Source organism: Suricata suricatta, chromosome 11 (genome assembly GCF_006229205.1).
Source record: "Suricata suricatta isolate VVHF042 chromosome 11, meerkat_22Aug2017_6uvM2_HiC, whole genome shotgun sequence".
Taxonomy (NCBI): Eukaryota; Metazoa; Chordata; class Mammalia; order Carnivora; family Herpestidae; genus Suricata; species Suricata suricatta.
In genome coordinates this window covers 14092875-14103080 of record NC_043710.1, presented here as the reverse complement: position 1 = coordinate 14103080, position 10206 = coordinate 14092875, and the positions used below count along the sequence as shown (strand labels likewise).

At 36.5% G+C, this 10206-nt stretch overlaps 1 pseudogene; it reads left to right on the top strand.

Moving 5' to 3' along the window:
- The first annotated feature begins 4644 nt into the window (after positions 1-4644).
- LOC115272004 lies at positions 4645-5579 on the top strand (annotated as a pseudogene).
- The last annotated feature ends 4627 nt before the right edge of the window (positions 5580-10206 follow it).

Sequence of the window (10206 nt, the reverse complement as noted above, 5' to 3'; positions counted from 1 at the left end):
TGATTGACACATAGTAATTTTAAAATGCTCATAAATATTATGATTAATTTACTAAGTGAATTGTTCTGATCTAGATGGGATGCTATAAAATATTGATTTCTGATGTCCAAAATGAACACATATGTTTGTAGACTGTCTGTGCAAGAAGGGAGGCCACCCGAATTTCAGTGCACATGATCCTGAATCTATACACCTTGCAGCACTGCATCCAAACAAAGGGAAATGCCTGGCATTAATAAGAGTAGACATGTACATTTTTTGTTGGTCCTAACTTCATTATACTCTACAATAGTTTTCAACAAAACTAGTGGGTCCATTTTCAATCTACCAAAAGAGGTGGGAAATTTGTTTTAATTTTTAATTCATTTTGCTAATCTTTTTTTTTTCCTTTTCGTAACTCAACCCTCCATTGTAGCAATGACAGTTCATAATATTGAGTGTGGTTATAGGTCCAAGAGAATAGGGGGGTGGCAGCCATTGACTTGTTACCTGAATGTTATGCATCTTATGTTGTTTTTGTTGATGACTTTTGTAAAGACTCTGGATATATCTGTCTCTGATTTTCTGTTACCTTCTCCTCTCCAGATTTAGAGATCTCCAAAATAATCCTAGCACTCCCATAGGATTACTTGTTTCCCTCTATCTACTTTCGATCTGAATGACAATAGTGGCCTCTAGAGACACAGTGTCCTGAGCTTGGCTAATCAAAAAGGAGAATATAAAGGTAAAGCCTGAAAATTCCGATGAGTCTAGGAAATAGGACTTAGGACAGCTGATTAGTGTTCCTTGCTGAGAATTTCTTAAGAAAAGCTTCTGGGAAAACAATTGCTTAAAATGTCAAAGTCAAAGAGTACTTATGATCTACTTTCAGTTTAGATTTGTTTCTTGCAGAGAAAATTTCCTGCAGCCACACGCCTGAAGAAGGTTACTCCGAGGGCATATATATGCATCCTGCACGTATATTTTGAAATGTTCTTGTTTACTTCTGAGTCTGAACACATGTCAGGGAGTAACATTGGCATGTAAAACCCTATTCACTTGGGGAGTGAATACATGCTTCCGTGTGAATGAGGACAGTTTTCAGCGATATTTAAATCTTCATTCACTAAGCAAAACTGTGCTACCTTCCCTCCTGGAAATTCAAGGAAAGCATTCCTTGTAGATATGTTTAGAGAATGTACCCAGGTTTGTTTGAATTACTGCTTTCAAGTTTCATATTTTGAACTATAAATACAAGTGAAGGTTTACCAAGTGTAACTGAAGCAAGGTAAGTGTGACCAAGACATTTTCGTGAGTAATTTGAAACTAACTTGAAGACCATCTACAATTGATGTGCACGTAATCACTCTTATAATCCTTACTTTAGGTTCAAGGGATCTATTTGACATTTATTGTGTTATTTTAAGGATACACATTCACGTGTGATCTATCAAAATTTAATCAAGAGGGAAAAGATTTTGTAATATTAATTTTTTACTGTGTATTACATACAGAGTTTGTGCCTTTAAAGAATACATGCTAAAATAAGAAGAGTTTTAGGGTGCCAGTGACCTTCAGCGTTCAACCTTTGAAGAAACCTCTATCTTTCAAATGGCTGATCTCTAAATTTTCTAGATTCATCATAATCAGGTCAAGTAAGTTAGTAGTAAGGCACATGTTATTTGCATCAGTAGAATGAAATGTATGTAATTAGTATATACAGACCCTACTGGACTTATAAGAGAATGTACTTGTACAAAGCTGGTCTGAACAGGACTGTGAAACAACACTGCAAAAGGCACAAACTTCCTTTTAAATTTAATTTGGTAACATGAAAAACAGTCTACTTACTTAAAACGACATGTTAAGAAATTCTTCCAGGTAACCATGATTTCACCAAATTGATTGCATTTTCCATTAAACGTTATCGACGTTGAGGTTTGCTTTCATTGTTTTCCTATAATCCGTTGCAGTTTTGTTTTTGTTTATTTCAAGGGGTTTGATTCAGGATGTTATGTGTGCTTGGAGGACAATTAAATTCTCAATCTTTTCACTCAAAGAACAGAGAACATAAGGACAAGATATATAATTGCTATCTAGTCTCAATTTCCCTTGGGGATTGTGTTTCATGAACTCATGTATTCCTCATTGTTTCCTTGGGCGATGTGTCTAGATCACACTTGTAGATGTTGAGGCTCAAGAGTAGAAAGATTCAATGTCTTGTCCAAGTGAGAACTGCTTGTGCAAAGGGGGAAATCCAAAAGAGTCTTACTTATTCTTGCTAAAATTTTATCATGAATGGCAGCATAATGTAAAATGCATAAATTTGGGGGAATAATGTGTGGCGACAGTCTAAATTCATGCTGGATGATTTATTACCTCCTTTAATCTGGGAGGGCCTTTTAGAAATTTTAATTGTCAGTTTCTCTATAAAGCTTAAATATCAAGATTAAAACCAAAAAAGTAGCCACATTTCCATTCACCGTATTTCCCCTGATACCAAACAGCTGAATATTGAAAGCCTTAGGTGACCAATAGCATCAGAAGTGTCCTGAGATACAAACAATGCTTGAATACAGGTCATTTGCTCTCTAAGTTCCTTTACCCTCTCCATCATCTCTTAAATGTTTTATTTCTGAGAGAGCAAAAGCAGGGGAGGGGCAGAGAGAGGGGAACATAGATCTCAAGAGAGCTTTGTGCTGATGTCAAGCGGCCAGTCCAATGTAGGGCTTGAACTCGTGTATCACCAGATCCTGACCTGAGCCAAAGTCTGATGCTCAACCAGCTGAGCCACTAGGGTGCCCCTCCATCATTTCTAATTCTAGCTATATTGGTTTTGTAGGGTCACTTATTCTTTTACTTGGTAGTGTCTCCTTTGCTTCATTTTTGTGGTATCCTTTAAAGGTCTCAAAAAATGCCATTTCTTTTTCTTACTATAATTTCTTTCTCTGGACGTTGGTTCCATTGTCATTCTTGTGCCTCCAAGAGTGACGTTATTTCCATAAACACAGAGATTGGAATAATAACGGCTCTGGTGGTCAAATTGAAAGAGCGATGTGAAAAGTTTTCAAAGCAGGATGTTTTAGACCACACGTTTATTAGAACTATTGTATTTTTTACAATGATCTGGGAGTCTGTCACCTATCATGAGATGAAAATTATAATACTTCCTCCACTGCTATTGTCTCAGATGCATGGCCTTTTCCTGTGGGTGCTGCACTAAATGAGCAAGAATTTGGGGATCCAGTTTATAAATATTTCAGTTTATTGGCTCTCTGATTTGGAAATTCACCTCATTTTTCTTAATTTTCTGTACTGAAAAAAATATGATGGGATGAGATGAGTATTAAGGATAAGTCATTCTCATAACAGGACTTACTTAATGTTTAATAATTATTTTCAAATTAATTAGTTTCATATTTTACGTGCATTTATTTAGAGGAATACAATTGGGGGTGCCTGGGTGGTTCAGTAGGTTGAGCATCTGAGTATTGATTTTTGGCTTGATCCTGTCGTTCCTGAGACTGAGCCCTGTGTCTTGCTCTGCACTGACAGCACAGATCCTGCTTGGGATTCTCTTCCTCTCTCTCTCTCTCTCTCTCTCTCTCTCTCTCTCTCTCTCTCTCCTTCTGCCCCTGCTCCACCTTCCCTTTCTCAAAATAAATAAATAAATACTTAAAAATAATAAAGGAATGAACTGTAGTATTTTCATAAATTAATTATGATTGGCAACTGAAATGTAACTATGTATATAAAGATATAAGAAAAACATTAACTTCTATGAAGGAAGTATAACTTGTAAACTGTTTTGAGGATAAGATCTGTTATCTTCACATTAAAAAGGGAGTCTTCAAAGTCTTCCATTTCTGTTAGTGTTTATTCTTTATTTATTCACATTATTAAGTTTAATGACTACATTGTTTACCTTCAAACATTATTTTACATTAAAACTTAAATAAGAGATAATAGGTGTTTTTAAATTCTTTTTCAAAATGTGACTGAGGAAATCTACTTTTTGTTGTATTTCCAACTATTTTTGTGTTATCATGTGGAGAATTGGTTTCTCAGGCTCACTGCCCATTCCATTCCCAGCCATGTATTTCAAACAATATTACTTGCAATCCTAATCACCCGACTCATAATTTAGGTCAATGAGTTTTTGTTTTTGTTTTTAAACTTAACTACGTTCCTTGATCTTTTGTCTTCAGGCAATTCAGGAGGATGTTCCATTGCATGCTGGGGAAAGGGAGCATTACCTAGAATGAAAAAACTGATAATAATAAAGAACACAGTGGAAATGATGAAAAAATAAATTTCTGCATTAAATCAATGCCACTATTTTCCAAATATTATACATAACAGTAGTAGAAGTCCTCTCATGAAAACAATAATTTTTAAATCATATTTTCAAAATGTCATCAAATGTATTTTTAATACTATCAACATGACAGAATATTTGAAAAAAAATAAAAAACATCATAACACAAGCACTTGATATCCAAGGAAAAAACATAATAATATTGATTTCTGGTTCAGCTTCTGTGATTTTTTTGAATTTGTTTTTGTTTTGTTAGTAGTTTTATGTATGATTGTGTAAAGATTGTCAATGTTTTCACCAAACTTTTCTTTCCAGCTCCTCAGTTATCTGTGCAGAGCACACAAGTTATGGAAAGTCAGAGGAACATCTCAGAATTCATTCTCCTGGGACTTTCTTATAACCAGAGCATACAAATGTTTTGCTTTGTATTCTTCTTATTTTGTTATGTTTCCATTTTGGTGGGAAATCTCCTAATTCTTGTCTCCATTCGATGCAGTGCCCTTTTTCACCAACCGATGTACTATTTCCTCAGCCACTTATCCTTTATGGACATTTGCTACACATCCTGTGTGACACCCAGACTGATAGGTGATCTGCTAATGGCCAACAAAATGATCTCTTATGAAAATTGCATGTTACAGGTCTTTTCCTTGCACTTCTTGGGAATGATTGAAATCTTCATCCTCACAGTCATGGCTTTTGATCGCTATGCTGCCATCTGCAAACCTCTCCACTACATGCTTATCATGAACAGGACAAGGTGCAATCTTCTAGTCTTGGCTGCTTGGGCTGGTGGGGCCCTCCATTCTTTTTCTCAGTTTTCTATGATAATCTGCTTGCCCTTCTGTGGCCCCAACAAAATCGATCACTACTATTGTGATGTCTTCCCTTTGCTGAAAGTTGCCTGTACTGACACCTACATCACTGGTGTCCTTGTGGTTGCCAATTCAGGTATAGTCGCTTTAGTGACCTTTGTTCTCTTGTTTGGGTCTTATGTCATTATATTGTTCACTTTAAGACATCACTCAGCTGAAGGAAGACGCAAGCCCTCTCCACCTGTGGGTCCCATATCACTGTGGTCACCTTATTTTTTGGGCCTTCAATCTTTTCCTAGCTTCGCCCTCCGACCACGTTCCCTGAAGACAAAATATTCTCTCTGTTTTACACCATCATCGCTCCCATGTTCAATCCCTTAATCTACACGCTGAGAAATACAGAGATGAAAAAAGCTATGAGAAAGGTTTGGTGTCAAAGGATATTTTCAGAAGAAAAACTTAATTGATATGTCTTAACAATATGCTAAAAACTGTATGCAGGAGTAAAAGTGGACTTGGAATCAGAGAACTCTGTTGGCTTTCAGATCAATGAAACCAAATAATTCACTTTATGCATGCCAGAGATGATGTGCTGAGGCATTATGAGTAAAGTGACAATTTTACCAGCAGAACTGAGATTGGGTGGGGCATCTGCCTATTAAACATACTCCAGGCTAAGTGAACAGTGGCTCTGTCATATACAGTAGGCGGTTATGAATCTGTGAGGCTCTCTGTGAATTTTAATATTCATTTGCATATGAAATTTATACATGAAGATTTGACGACATTTTGGCACTCTGTATAAATGGACAAGATTAAGTGGTTGTCAGAATTAAAAAAGTATTTTTTATTATTGAGGTTTATTGCCTATAGGATATTCCTCTAAATCTTATGTGATGACAGTGTGCAATACATTATGTGATGAAAATAATCAGGCAGATAATTTTGTTTAGAGTTGAAAAGAAAAAGGGTGTCTGTACTTGTCCTCTGGGGAGTTACAGCACCTTGTCCCAACCTCATCTCCCTTCAAATGTCATAGGCAGGGACACAGGGACAAGTGACAATTTCCGTTTCTATTATAGTGTTTATTATATCACATATACTCAGACTGTGGGAAGACTGGATGAGAAAATTAATAGATCTTCTCATCTTTCAGTAGAGCTCATTAGTTGAGAGACTTAAAGACAATGCATTTTTGGGGGGTGCTTGGATGGCTCAGTTGGTTGAGCGTTGGAATCTTGATTTTGGCTCAGGTCATGATCTCATGGTTCATGAGTTTGAGCCCCACATTGTGCTCTGTGCTGACAGTGTAGAGCCTGCTTGGGATTCTCTCTCTCCCTCCCTTTCTCCCTCCCCTGTGCATGCGCTCTTCTCTCACTAAAAGTAAATAAATAGAAATAAAAAAAGACTGTGTGTTTAAGAGAAACTGCACATTTCAGCTTGTCTTTATATGTAGACAGGAGAAATGAATCCAATTCCCTTCCTAAAAGACAGATAATAGGGCTCACTGAATTTTTAAAAAGAAAACAAATTTTCCGTTAGCATAATGCTTGTGTATATTTTTTCCTTTTAAGGTGAGAGAAGAAATAATAATAATAAAACACAGTTATTTATGATATTAAAAGATTACTACCATGTCCAAGAATAGAACACATTATTTGTAGGTATTGAGAAAACTAGATTTAGGAGAGAGGTTTCTCAAGAGAATTAGAAAAAAAGTAAGAACATATTTTTGTACTATCAACAAGTTTCAAATAATTAAAATCTTTTTAGAAAAGAATAGACATTCATAAGAAGGTGGGTAACAGTGTAACATTATCAAGGGAATTGTTTTGAAAACAAGAACAATATATAAAAACAAAATGTAATAGAATTTCAAAAACATGAAGTTGATAGAAATACAAAATAAAGGGGAAGGGTAGGGAGAGAAAATTGTAAGAAATGAGAATTGTAGGAAATTTATGTGAGAGAAGAATTATGTAAATTACAATTTAGACAAATTACTAATAAAAATGAATATTGTGCTGGGTTAGACCATGTCACTAATACCAAGTATAAGGAGAGAGTGTAGCCATGTCTACAGGTTTTGAGAGAAAAAAATTGAGAGGGATAAGCCTTATTCTGAGTCCCATTGTCTTTCATTTGTGCAAAAAATAACACACCTTCCATAGATTTGGCTTCATAATTTTACTAGCCACATATTCCCTTTGATCAAATGTTTTACTTTACTGATAAATTTCATAACACCATAAGGGATAAATCAATATAAAAACCTTAAGGAGAAATCAGAACATAAGTAATTGGTATATTTTGTCTTCATCCTCAAGGGCCACATTTTTTTTCTTTTAGAGTTTATTGTCAAGTTGGTTTCCATATAATACCCAGTGCTCATCCCAACAAGTGCTCTTCTCCATGCCCATCACCTATTTCCCCCACTTCCAGACCCCCATCAACCCTCAGTTTGTTCTCGGTATTTAAGAGTCTCTTATAATTTGCCTCCCTCCCTCTCCTTAACTATTTTTCCCCTTCTCCTCCTCCTTCATGGTCCTCTGTTAAGTTTCTCCTGTTCCATGTATAAGTGAAGACATATGGTATCTGTCCTTTTCTGCCTGACTTATTTCCTTAGCATAACTCCCTAAAGTTCCATTCATGTTGCAACAAAAGGCAAGATTGCATTCTTTCTCACTGCCATGTAGTATTACATTGTATATAATGAGAGCACATCTTTTTGATCCATTCATCAGTTGTTGGACATTTAGGCTGTTTCCATGATTTGGCTATTGTTGAAAGTGCTGCTATGAACACTGGATACATGTGCCTTTATGCATCAGCACTCCTGTATCCCTTGGGTAAATTCCTAGCAGTGCTATTGCTGGGTTATAGGGGAGTTCTGTTGTTAATTTTTGTGAGGAAGCTCCACACTGTTTTCCAGAGCATCTGTACCAGTTTGCATTCCCACCAACAGTGTAGGAAGGTGCTCATGGGCCACTTTACTGGCATAAAGTATATTAATAAAAAACTATTATCAACAGAAAGAGAGTAAAATTAGGACTTCTGAGTGCAATGAAACAACAGTGAAAAACAACCAAAATAGCTACAACCTACACTCACTAAAAGAAGTTATGAAGGATGTTTTCATGAAAAAGGAAGAATTCTAAGAAGGAAAATTAGGATCTCAGGAGGAACAGAGAATGATGGAAATGGTAGGCTTATTGGTAACCAAGAAATTGTAATAAAATAGCCATCATGCCTAATACCTGAGATAAAACATAGCAAGAGGACAAGATCTTGGCCCATGACATAATATGAGTTGGAAGAAAATGATCAGGAAGAAAGTGTTCTAAGAACCATGTATGGTTCTGTGGGCGGGGGTGGGGGGCGGTGGAGTGGTACGGATAATGCTATTAGGTTAAGACACTTGTCAGCATCAAAGTACAGACATGATTTCTTACAGTTAAAATAATGGGAAAGAGGCTGTAGGAATGTGGGTTGGTAGGTAGACAGACAGACAGATAGGCAAAAATACATTGAGGGAATGAAAGAAGACCAATCTGATTAAAAAGCAAAAAAAAGAGAGAGAGAGAGAGAGAGAGAGAGAGAGAGAGAGAGAGAGAGAGAGAGAGAAAAGTAGACAAATGGGGAAAAGATGAAAGGAAAAAAAAGCAAAAGTCATAGTAAGAAGTTAATCCAAATCATATAAGTAAGACAAAATTAACACAGTGGACTAAATTCTCTGGTAGGAAAACAAAAATTATCATAATAAATTAAAATATATTACTGTGCTTTTAGAAAGGATATTATATGGCATGAAATTTGAATGAAAACATGAAAAGCATAAATGAAGCAAATGCACTTCACCCTACTGGTGCCACAGAAGCAGACATTTGCACCTTGGGCCTTGAACTTCATGGTTCAGAACTATCTGTATCTGAGATGGGGCACATGTGTGGCTCAGATGGTTAAGCATCCTACTTTGGCCTGCGTCATTATCTCACAGTTCATGAGTTTGTGCTTGCATCAGGCTTTGGAGCTCAGAGCCTGGAGCCTGCTTCAGATTCTGTGTCTCCCTCTCTCTCTATTCCTCCACTGCTCATGCTCTGTCACTCACTCAAAAATAAGTAAACATTTAAAAAATTTATATCTGAGCCCTCCCCACTCAGCCTCAGCCAGTCTACATCCATGAAAATTGGTTCACTCGTGTCTCTTTTGTAAGAAACTACCGTGTCCTCCAAGCCTCAGACAGCCTTGCATTGAGCTGATTCTCTGCACTCAAGCTCAACATAGCCTTCCACCAGCCTGCACAGTCCTGCCTTTGAGGGGCTCTTCCACTTGCTGGGTGACCGTGGCTGTTCTGCCCCACCTGCAACCTCACTTTTTCCAACGATGTCTGAATCCAACCTTGGGGATGGCTCTCCTCTTCCAAGTTCATTCTTTGGGTACTATTCCTCAGTCCTAGGTTACTTTAACACTACATTCTATTCAAGTATCACTGACATACAACAAACTGCACATATTTAAAATGGACAATCTCATTAAGTCGTGGCATAAGTATACACCTGTGAATCCATCACCATAATCAAGACAGTGAGAGTATCCATCCCTTTTTAATTTCCCCTTTGTTTTCTTCTTGACCCATGAGGTTACTTTGAAGTGTGTTCTCTAATTTCCAGATATCGGGAAATTTCCTAGATTTCATTCTAATACTTTTAATTTGATTCCACTGTAATAAAAAAAAAACATACTTCCAAAGAGTAGAGTCCTTTGATCACCAAGACTTGCTTCATGGCCCAGAGAATGATGTGTCACAGTAAATATTCTGATTATACTTGACAAAAATATGTATTCTGCTAGAGTCAGATGAAGTACTTCATATAGACAATTAATTCAAGCCAGTTGATGGTTTTTCTCAAGTCTACTGTATTTTGCCGATTTTCTGTTTTCCTCTTAAATTGTCTTTGTTAAATTAAAAGGAAACCTTCCATCTTTCTTTTCATTGGTTTTAGCATTAGTTACCTTTTCTATCCTTTTGCCTTTAAATTATTACTTGTTTCTTCATGTGTATAATACACTTTCTGTATCCAAAGTATAGTTAGG